Source organism: Eutrigla gurnardus (genome assembly GCF_963514095.1).
Source record: "Eutrigla gurnardus genome assembly, chromosome: 1".
NCBI classification, from domain to species: Eukaryota; Metazoa; Chordata; class Actinopteri; order Perciformes; family Triglidae; genus Eutrigla; species Eutrigla gurnardus.
In genome coordinates, this window is record NC_139915.1 from 21672085 (window position 1) to 21691336 (window position 19252).

The 19252-nt window shown below is 45.0% G+C and overlaps 1 protein-coding gene and 2 long non-coding RNA genes across 3 annotated transcripts in view; 1 reads left to right on the plus strand and 2 right to left on the minus strand.

Moving 5' to 3' along the window:
• The window catches only part of ush2a (Usher syndrome 2A (autosomal recessive, mild)), a 273785-nt gene that overhangs the window by 245525 nt on the left and 9008 nt on the right, over positions 1-19252 (minus strand).
• On the plus strand, positions 3224-4295 carry LOC311012152. The gene is made up of 3 exons (XR_014596995.1): positions 3224-3349; positions 3739-3837; positions 3962-4295. It is a non-coding gene; the product is annotated as an uncharacterized lncRNA (long non-coding RNA).
• Positions 4496-5587, minus strand: LOC311012184. The gene is made up of 3 exons (XR_014597006.1): positions 5203-5587; positions 4588-4662; positions 4496-4523 (listed from the first exon to the last, which is right to left on the minus strand). It is a non-coding gene; the product is annotated as an uncharacterized lncRNA (long non-coding RNA).

The window sequence follows — 19252 nt, forward strand, 5'->3', positions numbered from 1 at the left end:
CAAGTCTTTTTGAATTGAAGCTTTAACGCAATAACAGACTCAGGCCCATTTTTCCAAAAGGGTTAAGATGATCTCAGCCTGACAGACTTAGAATGTGACAAAGGTCATCATTTTTTAGAAACAGCCTAGATATCCCTGTCCTCCAAATGCGAACCAAAGTGAGTGAAATAAAAAGTGTAATGTGACTCTCCACTTTTGCATCCCCAGGTGCATCTCTCTCTCTCTCTCTCTCTCTCTCTCTCTCTCTCGTTATTCACCCACGGATCCTCTTCCCCTTATATACTTGCCCTTACACACTATGAACTGTTAGCAGCTCTGATGTACAGCCAATATTCTCTCGATCATATTAGCCTGGTTGCAGTGTGTAAAGGAAGAGGAGGAAAGGGAGAGAGGGAGAGAGGATAGTGGATGGAGAGGAGACACATTTGTTCTACTCATCTCAGTGCTAAAAGATACAATTACCTCTCACAGCATATTATCCATGTTTTATACCAGCCCAGGGCCCCATGCCTTTGCCTTGCCGCGCTCACCCCATGTAAGGCCCATATTTTAACACTAGCTATGACAGTTTATTTAAGAAAAGAAAATTGTCCCCAGGGAGATGGAGAGGGAGGGGGGGGGGGGGGGGGGTAGGGAAAATGACAGGGAAAGAGGGAAGGACAAAGAAGGTGGAGAGGGGGGAGAGAATGAGAGATAAATGAGGCAGAGCGAGTGAGCAAGCAAGCGAGTGAGAGAGAGAGAGAGAGAGAGAGAGAGAGAGAGAGAGAGAGAGAGAGAGAGAAAGTCATAAAAAAGTAAAGACAGAAAAAGACAGCAAGGTGATGCACAACCCTCTAATAAAGACCATAAGTCTTGAAGAACTTTTCTGAGCAGAAAGCAAAGAGGGGTCCTATTTAACAAAACAGAGACATCCATGAGAGCATACAAGGAAGCAGCATATACAGTATCACGCTGCATGAGAAGAGAAATAAGACTTGGTAACGAGGCTTAGATGCTCCAGGTTCAATTCTGCTACCCAACAAGTCCTGACAAATGATCAGGTTTAAGGTTGGGTTTGGGGTCATGATGTTGTATAAGGTTTCTGGCTCTGGTCATGTTCTGTTATTTTATATATTTTTACTATACTAGTCCATATCATTGCTCTTCTTTCCCCCTACCCTTAAAATCTGTATTCTTCATTGTGTGGAATGTAAAGTAATAGAAGTGTTGACGGAAACAGCATTGCTTTGAAACTTCAGGTCAGCTTCCGGTCTTGCTTTCAGGTCAATTCAGAACTCTACCACCAGGCAGGAACATTAGTTTGACATTCACTGAGCATCTTCTTTTTATAATATTCTGGGAGTATTTTAATAATTTTTTTCTTTTAATAGGGTTACTAACCTATGCCATGCAACATCTACTTTAGCGTGTATATTTCTAAAAAAGGGCAGGTGAACATACCATATGTTCTTTGGTGGATCCCTTTATCCAAAGCACCTTGCAGCACCCTTGACGCATACATTTTTAGCACTCATATCTCACAGCTCCAGTGGGAATTAAACCCCTAACCCTGGCTGTGTTAGTGCCTTGCTCTCACAATTATGCTGGACCAGACTGCGCACATTTCAGGACACACACACACACACACACACACACACCTTTGTCTCACTATGTAATTGATGCCAGTCTCGTGCCCTTTCCCCTTCTGTGCCAACGGGCAGAGGGCTACCATAGAGGCATCCGCTTCACCCCTACGCAACAACCTTGCCTCACCTTCACACACATGCACAACCACAAATACACACATACATTTGCTGTACACGTACATGCACGCAAACATACACATAGCCTACAGGTACAAAAATGCCATACACATAGTGCACACACACACACACAGTCACACACACACACACACACACTTCAGTCCGTCTCAATCTGTCTCTGAGAATTATAAGAGAAAGTATATGAGACGGTATACAGTGAGTCTGCATTTGTGAAACAGAAAACCCCAACAAATGCAAACACTTCTGTCATTGCATAGAATTTCAGTCATTTGCATGTCTTTGCGTCCTTATAATAAGTTCTTCTCCTGTCAAATTTCAATGTTACTGTATACTACAAATTATCGAGTAATTCATTAATCGATAGTTGTTTTATCGATCGATGATCGATTAATTGATAAGCGGCAATTCTTCTGAGCTGAATTTCCCTCTGAATAGGTTCTATCTACTGTATATGTAACATGAAATGCTATCTTCCTTATGATATAAAGAAAAATGCAAATCATATTTTGAATAATTTCATTTTAATGCATCAATTTGGTGAATTTTGAGAAACGCAATTAATTGCAATTAATTTATTTTAATCGAGTAATTTCTTAAAGACAATTAATAGATAATCGATTAATTGTTTGCATCCCTAACTTATACACATACCTTATAACAGCTTTACATTCATTGAGCAGCCTGTCACAGCAGCAGTGCCCCATCACTACTTGGGAGGTTCACGTATTCAAATTAGACGATGTATTGAGGTAAAGCAAATGTATAAGCATTACAACAACAACAACCTTCTCAAGTTCAAGTATCTTGGTCATACAGAAGAGTGGAACATATGGCTGAAAAGGGAAGTAATAGCCTGTGTCTATGTGAGTATAGGTTAACTACAGTGAGCACACAAGAAGTAGTGAGGCAAAGTAAAGAAAAAGGTAGAAAACGGGTGCTACAAGATTAGTCTGTGCCAAGACCAGATCAGTCCTTATACAGACATACACCTAGGCCAGAGTCTTCCAGTCTAATCGTGCATTAAAAAATTAAAGGGGCCCTATTATGAAAAATCGACTTTTCCATGTTTGTCAACCCTAAAATGGGTCCCTGGGGTGTCAATAAGTCCCCACAGTATCAGAAAAGACCACCATCTCTCTGTTTCACTTTCTCAGTTTGAAAGAAATCCACCCGATAAAAGAACGGTTTGCAGAATGTCCACTAAATGACGTCAGCACCGAATTTTCCTGTGCCTTATATGGGTCATCTCGGCTCATTAGAATCGCTCCACCTGTGTGGTCCCGCCCACATAATTCCCAAACCTGTTGCTGTCAGTGTGATGTACATACAAACCAGTAAACCAAAATGCCAAAATCAACGGAAAGCGAGTTGGCAGTCCAATTGCTGATATTTACTGGCATCGTCGGAGCATCTACGATGGAAATGTGCGCACACGCGTCCGTAAATGTGTGTTTGTGTGTGCGACGCACTTCACCGACAGGAGCTTTGACAACATGGGTCGCTACAGCTCAGGATATACCTCTAACCTGGGGCTAAAGTTTGGATCAGTACCGACAGTCCGAGAGCCAACCACAGACACTGAAGCGGTAAGTTACTAAATATTATGTAATATGCCGTGTTACAATTTACCGTTGCTTTCTTAGCATTGGTGTGTTAGCATTGGCGTGTTGCGCTAAAGTTAGCATTGGCGTGTTGCGTTAAAAGCTTCCATTGTATTGATATTGAGACGCTAGACAACAGTTTGCTTGGGAACGTTTTGTAGCTCGAATGCTGCAGCAAGAGCAGCTGATCTGTTTGTTTATACACGCCGATGCAAAGACGACGTCACCAAACGTTTGTTTTTGCACCGCTAACGAAGGATTTTACGAGCTATTGGTGCGTCACAACATCAGTTCTAGTGAAATAGTAACGTGTTCCACATTTCAGATGTAGTGGTAAACTCTGACTGTCTGTCTGACTGTCTGTCTGCTTACAGAGCAGCAGCTCCCATCAGCGTCCCACAGCGACCCACCACAGCAGCTACTGTTGGCAGTCACCTGTCTAGGAGGACTACAAGCTCCTTACCCAAGTAAAGGTGTGTATCCTGACATGTAGCCTACTTGAGATCAGGTTTAACAGCAACTACTAGTAGTTGTGCAGATGTGTATTTCTATTATGTGATATCATGGGTTTCATTCCTCCATATAACTCTGTTACAGCTACTGTGTCCTGCAAGGACTTTGGTGTTGGCACAGCCATGGTTCCAGACCCGTTTCACAACCACTCCAATAAGGAGACCATCAAAGAGAGCTCGCCTGGACCCGGTAGAGGAGGAGGATACTTTGGAGGGCAGCTCTTCCTTGACTTCAGAAGAGCTTGATATGACCCTGCAGAGTCGGCCACAAACAGTTTGCTTTGTGTTCTGAGATAACTGTGAACTTCAACTGCTGATTAATTTGACAAAGTCTTTACAGTAATTGTAAAATGTGTCATGGCTGATATTACTGAAGTAATGGTCAGGAAGACTGCATAATATGTTGCATAGAGGGATTTATTTTTATAAAACACAATTGATAAACAAACAACAGACTGCTGTATTCCTCTTACATGTAAAGCACCATAACCAGCTGTATGTATATTTCATGCGTTTTGGAGAGAGAACATTCAGACAGACGGTTCCAACCAGGATGTCCCACCATGGAAGCCTCTTCCTCCTCATGCAAGCCTCTTCCTCCTCATGCAAGCCTCTTCCTCCTCCAGCTGCTGCATCCGTCTTCTTACCTAGTGTGAATCATGATAATCGTCATGTTATGTGAATAATAATCTCAACAGACAATAACATTACCCGTGGTGTCTCCATGCAGCAGACATGTTCGGTGTCTGAAGGCCCACTTAGTCACCTAGATGAATATAGTACAGACTTTGAGCATTTCAACAACAAATCTTGTTAATATGGTAACCTGACTGACTTTGCTGACAAGCTGAGGTAAACCTCATGTTTGAATTTTGTAACAGTAAGTTTGGCACGTAATGTTGAGATGGAGCACAATCACGTTTATAAAACACAGCACACAGCCTATAATTCACAATTCAGCACATAATTCTGGAGGACCACATGATACTGACCAAATCCTGTTGCTTGTATATCTCTATATGTGTAGAGGATCAAGTTTTTAATCCCGTTAATGTGATGTAAACAAACTGCCCGCATACAGGACGCTGTTTTCAGCGGGTTTTCATCCGTTTAAATATAATGTTGCGTCCCCATTTGTAAAACATGCAACTGTGAACTGTCAACAACACGGCACTACTAACGATATTAATTGTTGCCGAAAATAGCTCACAGATACGTTAGTTATAGAGCGAAGAACGCAGCATGAGCGTCATTGTGGCTAGCGCCTAGCTATGCTTACACACATCGAGTTACCGTCCAAAACGTTACACAGACATGTTAACTAACCATTCAGAAACGTCCTGCTGCATCCGCTGCGTAGAACTTCTACAGGAGCCGGTCCTGGTTCTGAGTCGGAGTCCGGTCGGAGTTCGGCTGGACCGCTGTTAGTTTGTAGCGTAGAACCGTAACCATGGCAACAAGCTGGACACGGACAGCAAGGGGCGGAGAGACACAACCACTTCCTCAGTAGGAGCAGGGTCAGGGGTCATCTCATTAGCATAAGGCTACACCCTGACAGAATCACCCGTTTGAAAAAGTGGGGTAAAAAAGCCGAAAATGAGGAGTGTGATCCACTCCGAAATACATGTTCCGATTGTTTTTTCCAGTTGAGGAATTCAAAGACCAGGTTTGGAGACATCAATAACTTATATTAACTTGTGGAAAAATAGCATAATAGGGCCCCTTTAATTAAGCTTATTATGGCATTCAGTAGCAGTTTTAGCAGCTAAACTGTCTGAGAGCAGAGTAGAGAAGTAGATTTCGTTTTACATTTAGGTCATTTAGCAGACGCTTTTGTCCAAAGCGACTTACAATAAGTACATTTGTCAAAATAAGGAAACAAAGAAACCACAACGTATCATTGCCGATAAAGTAAGAGCTAAAAATAGAACAAGTGTTAGGTCCTCATCTGAGTAAAGTAGTACCTTAAGAGCAACAGTGCTATGATCAGAGTGCTATAGGTAAGGGTTTTTTTTTTTTTTGGGGGGGGGGGGGGGGGGGTTGTTAGTGGGTCATGCTATGTGGAGTCGAGGTGAAGTCTGAACAGGTGAGTCTTGAGCCTTTTTCGGAAGATGGCAAATGACTCTGCTGTCCTGACATTGGTCGGGAGTTCGTTCCACCACTGAGGCGCCAGAACAGAGAAGAGTCTGGACTTTGCTTAGCGACATTTGTTTGATTTCAGCGATGGTGGTACCAGCCGGCCAGCTGAAGTAGAGGAGCGAAGTGCTCGCTTCGGGGCATGAGGTTTGACCAGTGTTTGAAGGCAGATGGGTGCCGTTCCATTGATGGCCCTGAAGGCCAGTGCCATCGTCTTGAATTGGATGCGTGCTGCAACAGGGAGCCAGTGGAAGTCACGGAGGAGGGGGGTCACATGGGAGAATTTGGGTAGAGGCCGGGCAGAGGCCGGGAGTCCGGCCAGGAGAGAGTTGCAGTAGTCAAGGCGGAAGATGACCAGTGCTTGGACCAGGAGTTGCGTTGCATCCTTTGTGAGGAAGGTCAGAATCCTGCGGATATTGTAGAGGGCAAATCTGCAGGATCGGGCCACAGCAGTGATGTTGGGGGTGCAGGATAGTTGGTCATCGAGGATTACACCCAGGTTCCTCGCAGTTGAGGAAGGTAATACTGTGATGCCCTCGACAGAGACCGTCAGGTCCATGCAAGGGCAGTCTTTCCCTGGGATGAAGAGGAGTTCGGTTTTATTCAGGTTAAGCTTGAGGTGATGTGCAGTTGTCCAGACAGAGATGTCAGCCAGACAGTCCGAGATGCAAGTTGCAATGTGAGTGTCAGAAGTCGGGGGAAAAGAGAGGAACAGCTGGGTGTCATCTGCGTAGCAATGGTAGGAGAATCCATGCGATGTGATAACAGAACCTAGTGATCTGGTGTATAGTGAGAACAGAAGCGGTCCTAATACTGAGCCTTGAGGGACACCCGTGTCTAGAGAACAGGGTTTGGACAGAGAGCCATTCCATGTGACCTGAAAGGTGTGATTTGTCAGGTATGATGTAAACCAGGTGAGAGCAGAGTCAGTTATGCCAAGTTCAGCCAGAGTGGAGAGGAGGATTTGGTGGTTGACTGTGTCGAATGCAGCAGATAGGTCGAGGAGAATGAGAACGGAGGAGTGGGATGAGGCTCTGGCGTCTCGGAGGGATTCGGTCACTGTGAGGAGGGCCGTCTCAGTGGAGTGAGCAGTCCTGAATCCTGATTGATTAGGGTCTAGGAGGTTGTTCTGTGAGAGATAGGATGACAGTTGGTTGTAGGCGGCACGTTCCAAGGTTTTAGAGAGGAATGAAAGAAGAGATACAGGTCTGTAGCTTTGGATGTCAGTAGCGTCTAGGGTGGGTTTTTTTAAGGAGAGGCTTCACGGTAGCCGTCTTAAAATCCGCTGGAATGACACCTGAGGTGAGGGAGGAGTTGATCAGGGTGCAAGATGTCATGTCAGATGTCCTGGAGAAGAGAGGAGGGAAGGGGAGCAGGTGGTGACACGGTTAGATGTAACAAGTGCGTGAACGTCTTCAGAGGTGAGGGGGCTAAAGCTGGAAAGACCATTAGAGTTGAGAGTTGGGGGAGATGTCTTCTGGGAGGGAATAGGCGTGAATGAGGAGCTGATGTAATTTACTTTCTTGGTAAAGTAAGTTGCAAAGTCATCGGCAGTAAGGGAGGAAGGGGGGGGAGGGGTAGGAGGGGTGAGGAGGGAGGAGAACTTGGAGAAGAGTTTCCTGGGGTTGGAGGCAGAAGAGTTGATCTTTGCCAGGTAGAAGGCAGATTTAGCTGCCGAAACAGTTGAGGTGAAGTCAGAGAGGAGGTGGTGGTAGTGAGCAAGGTCCTTGTGCTGGCCCGATTTCTTCCATTTTCTCTCTGACGCTCGCAACAATGATCTGTTGGTTCGCAGAGGTTCAGACAGCCAGGGAGGGGAGGGAGATGATCGCACAGGTCGTGAGATTGGGGGACAGAGAGTGTCCAAAGAAAAGGAGAGTGAGGACATCAGGATTGAGGAGGCTTCCTCAGTAGGCATTAAGGAGAACTGTTCTGAGGATGGTAGCGAGGAGATAACAGTTGACGAGAGAGCGGAGGGAGTGAGGGATTTCAGGTTGCGGCGGCTGGTGACCGTTCGAGGCGTAGAGGGGAGGGATGTGGTGGGCTTCATGGGGAGGGAGAAAGTCACAAAGTGGTGGTCGGACACGGTGAGCGGGGTAACAGAGAGTGTTGAGATGCCACAGGATCTTGTGAAGACAAGGTCAAGTTGGTTCCTGGCCCGGTGAGTTGGTGGAGAGGGGGAGAGTGTAAGGTCAAATGCGGAAAAGAAGTCAATGAATTCAGATGAATGCAGCTTTCCCGGGTGGATGTTGAAGTCACCGAGGACAACGAGTGGTGGTCATCCTGGCGGGGATTCCGCCTCACCTGCGCCGGGCATCGGCCTTACCTTGTTGGCTGAAGCGTCTCCGTCGCCGCGGTAGATGCGGCGGCCGGCTGGTGAAGCTGAAACTTCACCTGGCACGCGCTTCGTCTACTTCTCGGACAGGACATAATTTTTTCCCTCCTTTTGCGGTGCCCTGGCGCTTCATGGACCCAATCGACGCCTGCCTGGTACCTGTCGCCGGCGCTTTTGATGGACTCCAGCCTCGACGCCGCTGCCCTCTTCGGCTGTCTCGCGCAGGGTAAAACACGGTCTCCTGAGGACGCTGCCCCGGGCTCCCCGATCCACCTCCCTCCCCTCACGAACAAAACCTTCCTCCTGAGGGATTTCTTCAGCTCCCGTGACCTGGATTTCCTCTGTGTGACTGAGACCTGGATCGGTGCCGGTGAGTGTAGCGCTCTGGTCGAACTTTTACCTGCTGGCTGCTTTTATTTTAACTCCCCGCGGATGTCGGGTCGTGGAGGGGGAACGGCAATAGTTTACAAAAACGATTTTAAATGTAAACAACGCACCGTCTCATCCCCACCCTCCAGTTTTGAGGTGACTTTATTTGAGGTGGGTCGTTTGAGGTGGGACTTTGTAAATTACTTTTCTGCTCTTCTGGCGGAAGTTATGCCCAAATATGACCGTGTCCTTTTTCTCTGTGACTTCAATATTCATGTGTGTTCTTAATACGTTTGAGCCTATGTCTCTGTAATTTTTAGAAGATCTGATCTGCCATATTAAGCCTTCAGGTTCTCCCTGTGATGCTGTCTCTCCTCGTCTCTTTAAAGAGGTTTTTCCTTGTATAGGGCAGTCAGTCCTGGCCATCATTAACAGCAGTCGGTCTTCAGGTGTTGTCCCCCTGAGTTTTAAACATGCAGTGGTGCAGCCACTACTTAAGAAACCTGGCCTGGATCGTAGTGTGCTGGCCAATTACAGACCCATCTCCAAGCTGCCTTTTATTTCAAAAATTTTGGAGAAAATTGTTCATGCTCAGTTAAAGTAATTTTTAGACGAGCATGGTGTCCTTGAGGTCTTTCAGTCCGGTTTTAAAACGCTGCATAGCACAGAGTCAGCTCTATTAAGGGTTTTTAATTACATTCTCACGGCTAATGACTCTGGTGACCATGTAATTCTTGTTCTGTTGGACCTAACTGCAGCCTTTGACACTGTGGACCACAATACCTTATTGGCTCGGTTACACCGCCTAGTGGGCATCCGTGGTACTGCTCTGGAGTGGTTAAAATCATATCTGGCTGACAGAAGCATGAGCGTAAGCATTGAAAATTTGGAGTCCAGCTCTGCTCCACTGCTGTATGGGGTTCCACAGAGGTCCATTTTAGGGCCGCTGCTTTTTTCTTTGTATATATTGCCCCTAGGCTCCATCCTGAAAAAGCATGGCATTGCTTTTCATTGCTACGCAGATGATAGCCAGATATATGTGCCTCTGAACAAAACAAATACTTCTCCCTCACACCTCTTCTGACATGTCTTGAAGACATCAAAGCCTGGATGGCCTTGAACTTTTTAAATTTTAATGAAAATAAAACAGAAGTGATGGTGTTTGGCCCCAGCTGCTCTCGTGAACCCTCGCCCGTTGTCTTGGGCCCTTTGACAGACTATGTAAAGTCAACAGTCACAAACTTGGGTTTTAAAATGGTCAGTGATTTTAAATTGGATCGGCAAGTTAGTTCAGTAGTGAAGTCCAGCTTCTTTCAGATTAGGCAGCTGGCAAAGGTGAAGCCTTTTCTTGCACAAAAGCACTTTGAGACAGTAATCCACACCTTCATAACATCTCGGCTGGATTACTGTAATGCACTTTATTTTGGAGCCAGCCAGTCCTCCCTTGCACACCTCCAGCTGGTGCAAAATGCAGCTGCTCGCCTCCTAACTGGAGCACGTAAGAGGGAGCACATAACTCCAATCCTGGCCTCCCTCCACTGGCTGCCCGTGCACTTTAGAGTCAATTTTAAGATTCTTTTATTTGTTTTTAAGTCTTTAAATGGTCTGGGCCCCCCTTACCTCTCTGAGCTCCTTAAACCCTACTCTCCGGCTCGGTGCCTCAGGTCAGCTGACCTGCTGCTCCTGGAGGTACCGAGGTCCAAAAGGAAGCTCAGAGGGGACAGAGCTTTCTCCACTGCTGCCCCAAAACTTTGGAAAGAGCTACCATTTTACATTAGACAAGCCTCCTCGCTGTCCATTTTTAAAACTAGTCTTAAAACCCATTTTTACTCCCTGGCTTTCAACTCCACATGAGACTTTACTCCTGTTTTAGTGTTTTTTTATTTTTCTTATTGCCCTGCTTTGATTTATTGTTTTATCATTTCTAATTGTTTTTAAAACAATGTAACACCTGTTTTACTGTCTGTTTTATTTATTTTTGTGTTTTTAAATTGTTTTATGTCTCTGTACAGCACTTTGTTTTCAACTACGGTTGTTGTAAAGTGCTATATAAATAAAGTTGAGTTGAGTTGAGTTGAGTTGGACACTCTCTGTCCCCCAATCTCACGACCTGCTCGATCATCTCCCTCCCCCCTCCCTGGCTATCCGAACCTCTGCGAACCAACAGATCATTGTTGCGAGCATCAGAGAGAAAATGGAAGAAATCGGGCCAGCACGAGGAACTTGCTCACTACCACCACCTCCTCTCTGACCTCACCTCAACTGTTTCGGCAGCTAAATCTGCCTTCTACCTGACAAAGATCCACTCTTCTGCCTCCAACCCCAGGAAACTCTTCTCCATGTTCTCCTCACCCATCCCCCCCCTTCCTCCCTTACTGCTGATGACTTTGCAACTTACTTTACCAAGAAAGTAAATGACATCAGCTCCTCATTCACGCCTATTCCCTCCCAGAAAACATCTCCCCCAACTCTCAACTCTGATGGTCTTACCAGCTTTAGCCCCCTCACCTCTGAAGACGTTCACGCACTTGTTACATCTAACCGTGCCACCACCTGCTCCCTTGACCCGATTCCCTCCTCTCTTCTCCAGGACATCTCACACGACATCTTGCCATTCCTCACCACCCTGATCAACTCCTCCCTCACCTCAGGTGTCATTCCAGCGGCTTTTAAGACAGCTAAACCTTGGAACGTGCCGCCTACAACCAACTGTCATCCTATCTCTCGCAGAACAACCTCCTTGACCCTAATCAATCAGGATTCAGGACTGCTCACTCCACTGAGACGGCCCTCCTCACAGTGACCGAGTCCCTGCGAGACGCCAGAGCCTCATCCCACTCCTCCGTTCTCATTCTCCTCGACCTATCTGCTGCATTCGACGCAGTCAACCACCAAATCCTCCTCTCCACTCTGGCTGAACTTGGCATAACTGACTCTGCTCTCACCTGGTTTACATCATACCTGACAAATCGCACCTTTCAGGTCCCATGGAATGGCTCTATGTCCAAACCCTGTTCTCTGGACGCGGGTGTCCCTCAAAGCTCAGTATTAGGACTGCTTCTGTTCTCACTATACACCAGATCACTAGGTTCTGTTATCACATCGCATGGATTCTCCTACCATTGCTACACAGATGACACCAAGCTGTTCCTCTCTTTTCCCCCGACCTCTGACACTCACATTGCAACTTGCATCTCGGACTCTCTGGCTGACATCTCTGTCTGGACAACTGCACATCACCTCAAGCTTAACCTGAATAAAACCAAACTCCTCTTCATCCCAGGGAAAGACTGCCCTCGCATGGACCTGTCGGTCACTGTCGAGGGCATCACAGTATTGCCGTCGTCAACTGCGAGGAACCTGGGTGTAATCCTCGATGACCAACTATCCTACACCCCCAACATCACTGCTGTGGCCCGATCCTGCAGATTTGCCCTCTACAATATCCGCAGGATTCGGACCTTCCTCACAAAGGATGCAACGCAACTCCTGGTCCAAGCACTGGTCATCTCCCGCCTTGACTACTGCAACTCTCTCCTGGCCGGACTCCTGGCCTCTGCGATTAAACCATTGCAGCGTATCCAGAACGCTGCAGCACGCCTCATCTTCAATCTACCCAAATTCTCCCATGTGACCCCCCTCCTCCGTGACCTCCACTGGCTCCCTGTTGCAGCACGCATCCAATTCAAGACGATGGCACGGCACCCATCTACCTTCAAACACTGGTCAAACCTCATGCCCCGAAGTGAGCACTTCACTCCTCTACTTCAGCTTGCCGGCTGGTACCACCATCGCTGAAATCAAACAAATGTCGCTCAGCAAAGTCCAGACTCTTCTCTGTTCTGGCGCCTCAGTGGTGGAACGAACTCCCGACCAATGTCAGGACAGCAGAGTCATTTGCCATCTTTCGAAAAAGGCTCAAGACTCACCTGTTCAGACCCCCCCCCCCAAAAAAAAGAAACCTTACCTATAGCACTGTTGCTCTTAAGGTACTAATTCACTCAGATGAGGACCTAACACTTGTTCTATTTTTAGCTCTTTCTTTATCGGCAATGATACGTTGTGGTTTCTTTGTTTCCTTCTTTTGACAAATGTACTTATTGTAAGTCACTTTGGACAAAAGCGTCTGCTAAATGACCTAAATGTAAATGTAAATGTAAGAAAAACTCCTTTCTATAAATATATACATGGTCTTGTAATGTCTTTGTAATCTTGACTTGAGCTTAACTCACCATGAAACTCTGACACGACTCTAACCCACTAACCCTTTTTTTCCTAATCAATTCTGTTTCTCCTCTCTTTTCTCAGTCTTAAGATAAAGGAAGAAGCTTTCATGTCCATGTGGTTCTGTGTGTATGTGGAGACAGTACATACATCTCTAGTGTGTTTAATGGTAAGAGAAAGAACAAATGTGTGTGTGTGTGTGTGTGTGTGTGAGTGTGTGTGTGTGTGTGTGTATGTGTGCGTGCGTGCGTGCGTGCTCATCTGCAGGAATGTTAAACATTCATGCTGCCATGTTGGGTCGTGATGGGACCGGTGTGACTGGTTGTCCCTGCCACTGCCTCATCCGATAATGCTGATTTACTCAGGCACTAACAGACGGACCCCTCTGGGGGTCCTCCAGGCACACAGTCAATCACTGCTACTCCAAAAGATAGTACTCCAAAGCTATTTAAATAGCAAACTCCTTTCCCTTCTCTTCTTGCCTTCTTTTGCTGTCTCGTTTTCCGTCTTATAAATTCTCTGGTTCTCTTTACTCATACCTTCTTCTACATTTCCCCAAACTCCCTGACTTTATATCTTCAACTCTCAGCTTTTTTTAAATATATTTTGTGTACCCTTTCACTATTAAAATGCAACAGCAGAAAGTGCAACACATTCAATTGTGAAGAATCACACACATAAAGGGAAGATCCTCAAGTTGATTTAAACATATTGAGAGCCAGCACAGAAGGTTGTGCAAACCAATGCAACATTCTACCAAAGTAAGGCTGTAAAACTTTTACATTGGATTGGTCACATAAAAGTAACTCCGGTGAACATGACAATAACAACAGCTTCTAGTTTCATGGCGGTAAACTGGCAATAACCGCTGATAACCATTTGCCCCGGATTGATCCTCTGATGGGGTGTGTTATGAATATCTCACCTAATCTTCGTCCGTTAATGTCAACGGGCAAATATCATGCAGTTCATTATTTACCCTACCAACCACTCAGTCCAAGGAGCCAATGCCCAATGTGTCCTAATTCTACATGAAAGGAAAGCTCCCAATTAGTAAAAAAACTCTGCAGAGATGTACAGGAAAGTGAGTCCCACAGTAAACGGACTTCGTAGCCATCACTTAACAACACTGAGCCACCTTCCTCACTTTCCCATCTCCTCTCCTCTCTCAGTCCCTCCCTCCCCTAGGCTACCTTTTCCTCAACTATTCTTGACATTGTTACCATAATCAGATAAGACAACTACCTAGGGAGCACTAGCATCCCTACAGCACCTTGCTCCTGGCACTGTGTGTGTATGTGTGTGTGTGTGTGAATGTATGCATGTTTGTGTCTGTCAGGGTGTGTGAATTGCTCCTGGCACTCGGAAACCCATATTCCTTTTGACTGTCTTTTTTGCCGTTTTGATCTTTTCAAACCCGACAGATGACTGGTGTGTGTGTGTGTGTGTGTATGTGAGAGAGCACTGTACGTGTGCAGAAAAGGTTTCTAGATTGCCAAGCTCCTTCAAAAGGTAATGTCTGTATTGTGGCTGACAAGTTGGCTTCAAATTACTGCTGAACTGTGTGTGTGTGTGTGTGTGTGTGTGTGTGTGTGTGTGTGTGTGTGTGTGTGTGTGTGTGAGATAAGTAGATAAGCGTGTGTGCATTTGCTGAAATGGGAGTATGCGAATGGTGTTTGAGTGTCTAGTATGATTATGTTATTCCTCTAAATAGTCAAAACAGATCACATCACGACCAATAAACAAAAGGCCGACTGTTTCACAAGAATGCACGCAGACAAAGTTTCACCTCCAAGCCACACCAACACACTTTTAACACCTGCAAGCATTACACTTTGCCTATGAGCTTTTAAAAACACACACATGGTACTGTACAGAGATATTTATAAAAACCTGATCCCTAGAGCACACGCACACACACACACACACACAAAATTGAGCCATAAGCAATTTAGCAATTTTAAAAACATTACTGTACCAGTCATCAGTCGGCCAGCCAGTAAACTCAACTGTCAGGTTAGATCTAGCTGGGGACAAAAATGTAAACCACTGGTCAACATGTATGAGCCCTCTAGCCTTGAATCATTCTTTAAATCAAACTGCAGTTGACATACAGTAGGCTATATTCCTTATATACCTGTATTCGGCACCTCCGGTCTATTTAACGAGTAATTACAGGAAACTTAATTTTAGTTATGACTTATACTCATAAAAAAATGGGAGAAGAATAGGAAAATGCCTTTATGATATCAAGATGATTAAAAAGTTAATCTATTTGCAACAGACTGCTAGTCATTAGTCAGACATTTTTGAATGTTTTAACCTTCAACATGTTTTAATTTTTATATCTTTATTAACATTTTAGTGTCATAAATTAGTTCGTCATTTAGAGAAATTCAGTTCTACGCTTTCTTGCCAAAAGTGAAATAAAAAATGTATACCACTCCTATGTCCGTGCGTATAGAGTATAGAGCGGGAGCATCTTAGTATAAAAACTGGAAGCAGGAGCAAAACAGCTAGCCTGGCTCTCGCTATTATGTAAAAAAAAAAGCTAAATTGTGGTGGATAAATAGCTGCTCAAAACTTGAACAGTTGCGCGCGTGCCTGCCTACTCTACAAAGCATCATCGATGGAGCTCCGATACTACGATTCACCATGGCAACCAGGAGAGAGTTATCAGATATTACTGGGTGTTTATATAGAAAACGAGCTTATCCTTAGAAAGCAGAGCAGCGTAACTGTAGCAAAGTAGAGACAGTTGGAGTGGCATTTATTGCCCGACTTAATACATATAACTGAATGAAACAGTCGATTGATCTAAAGGTGATATTACTTTATTTTCAAGGCCAAGGCATGACACTGTGGTGTAATGATTAGCAACGCTGACTGCGGTGCAGGCGAAAGTGGCTCAACTCCCGTGGTTCAAGAAATAGTGGTATGTAGAAATAATAATTTTCATATACAGTGTTTCCCCTAGAATTTTTTTCAGGCCCGGTGGTACCCACCGAAAAAACCCTATACAGACGAGACGCGTGGGATGGTGTATTGGTGCAGTTGGATTAAGTCAGGTGGCACAGCAAGCAGTCTGCAATTCTGCAATTATTATATTTGCATTCAACATTTTTGTTCAACCAGAGTGTATTCAAGATCACAAGGAGAGAGTGACTTATTAAGGTGCTGGTTGATGGAAATGATCAGGGTCCAGAAAAATATGGCTGGAAAATGATGAGCATCACATTAATAGCTACAGATACTGTAAAACACTACAACGACATATGAGTGCATATATTGTCTTATTTTATCAAGTAAAATATAAGTTATAGGTTTACTCAACAGCAGTTAACTCAAAGTTCCACATCTTATCAAAAACAATCCTCCCCCCCGGGGAGGGGGGGGCAAACGGGCTTTGGCCGGTTGTACATACGTCATCACGTCCTAATACTACACACACATGGCGTGATGTTGTTTTTAAGGAGCGCCGTCTCTGCTTATATTTCTCGACAACACTCGACCTGCATCAGCGCATGTGCGCACGAGCGGATCTGTGCGAGCAGACAGCGCGAGCGCAGCGGGTTTTGGACGGAGACACACAGCGGCATTTTTATTATGTAAAAATAAATAATAATGTAATGTAATAAAATAAATATTATGGACCCTATGGACCGGTTCCGCTCACACCACGAGTCTAAAGAGTGCAACAGCTTATCAAAATACAGTGTCAACGTTCCGTGTTTTCAAAGTAGAAAGCTACATCGTGGTGGTTTAACGAGGCGGAACGGCATCAGAACAACATCAAGCGCGTAAAGGACACGAAGAAAAAAGTAGCGGGAGCGCGCGGCGAGGATTGTTGCGGCCGCGCGTCTTGCGGAGCAAGTCTGCTGTGCTGCGCGGAGGCGCTCCTAATGTAATGATTTATGAATGAATTGATAGGTGGCTTATTTTTGGTATATTGATTTTTTTTTTTGGCCTGGCGGCAGGTCTCCTTGGCCTGGCGTGCCGCCAGGCCTGTACAATGGTAGGGGAAACACTGATATAGGTGTAAACCCACAGGCACAAAAAGAAAGTGGATGCAGCTCAAAATTAAGCATATTGTGCAAATATGTAGACTAAGTCATATGGTTTTAATCAATTTCACATATTACAAGTAAATATAAGCGTCTATTTCAATATCCTTAAACATTTCAGAAAACTCCAGAAAACTTATTTGATACATTTCCTGTTACTTATACCTGAATTGAACTAGCCATAAATGAAAGCATTGCGATCTTATTTTGAAATACTGTCTTTTTTTTCTTTTTCTAGGTCTGTTTTTATTCTCTGTAGTCTTGTTAATCTGACTCTTGTTAATATATAAAGACATGTATTTCAATTGAGAATTGTGGTATAAATGTCATAATTATGGTTAAATAAGGTCATTATCAAAGAGGTTCATTGCCGAGTTAGTATCGGAGATGGGTAATAAAAGACAATGCAATAAGAGCCATCAAAATTTATGCCAGGTCAAATAAAAATCTGGGGCCAAATAATCGAGATAGAAAAGGAGACAAACAAACAACGTGAGTAACTAGACACTTATAGTGATAAGGCTTGTCATGGTGACCATGTTTTCTTCTAAAGTAGCTTTGTTATTCAGAAATGCTGAAAGAGACAGATTGTTCAGTGGAGTGATCTCTTCACACACACTCCTACCACACACACCACACACCACACACCACACACACTATGGCGTCAGAATCGTTTCATATTACTTGCGCAACTATCAACTGAACGCGTCACACCCGCGTGCTTTGACGCCTGTGCAGCAGACAGCGCCTGACGTGTAATGTAGTTTCCTCATTGACTTATAATGGTCACGCGTTCACGCGCACGTTCACGCGTGATGGCTGCTGCACGCCTGTGATCACATTACGCGGAGTAACTACGCGTAACATTCATGCGTTTTTTAGCGAACGCACGCATTAACGCTCGCATGAAGATAATTGAACATTTTTGTCAGGCGCTCACATGTACGCGGAAACGACGTGCGCAGACTCTGTCACGCGTAACAAGAAGCTGCGTACATATGAAGCAGCGTGCGCACGTCTGTCTCTCACTGTTTGACAAATGTTGTTACGCGTTCACACGCACGTGCGGTCGCAGATTCTGATGCTGCGCGGCCGGAAGCTGATCTGCTGTGCACACCTACTCCGCGTAACATGAGCGTGTAATGTAGTTGCCTCCCCTGGTTGACTGAAATGAACAGGCCAACTACATTACGCGTTCAAGTTACGCGGAGTAGGTGCGCACAGCAGATCAACTTCCGGCCGCGCAGCATCAGAATCTGCGACCGCACGTGCGTGTGAACGCGTAACAGCATTTGTCAAACAGTGACAGACAGACGTGCGCACGCTGCTTCATATGTACGCAGCTTCTTGTTACGCGTGACATACAACCTGCGCACGACAACGCACGCACACACGCATAACAAAGTAACCATGCGTTCACATACACGCTGCTGCGCGTCTTTCTAAGTGTTTTGACATCAATTTACCTACACACACACACACACACACACACACACACACACACACACACACACACACACACACACACACACACACACACACACACACACACACACACACACACACACACACACACACACACACACACACACACACACACCTTGAGACTCTCTCCACTTCACTAGCTGCCATTTCAGAATGATCAGAGCTTAGGAAAGCCTTTTTTTTGTCCATCACAACCTTGCATGTCCGGCTTTTGATGCCTCCTTAAATTCCTAGTTGATGCACCACTTAGGTAAATCGGTTATGGACAAATAAAGGAAAGGACAACAAAGAGTGAAAATAGCTGCATACATTAGATCACATACAGTATTGAAAGGTACAATGGGTAGGATTCGTCAGTTGCAATTTGTAAAAAAAAAACCATTCAAAGTTGGCCCCTCCTACTCGGCTCAACAAGGGTTTTGGTGCCCGTCACAGGAGCACAACATTGTGTTTCTGTGTCTTACACAGTAAACTATAAAAATAACAACAGACTAAATAGATGAAACCAAACAAAGTCAAATCAAAAGAGTTCCAGAGGTTGTGAAGTTTGTTTTCCATACAGGTCATAGATGTAGTTGAAATGCTGTGTTGAAAGTGTGAGGCATTGTGGGTCTATGTGTGTCTGATGTCATCTGTGTGCCCCCAGCCCCAGCAGCTGTGCCAAACAAGATGTTTGCCAGTATGAAAAAAAAAGATGGACAGAGAATGAAAGAGAAACACAGACAGAGAAGTAGATAGAGAGCCGGTTTGGCTGTGGTAAAAAGAG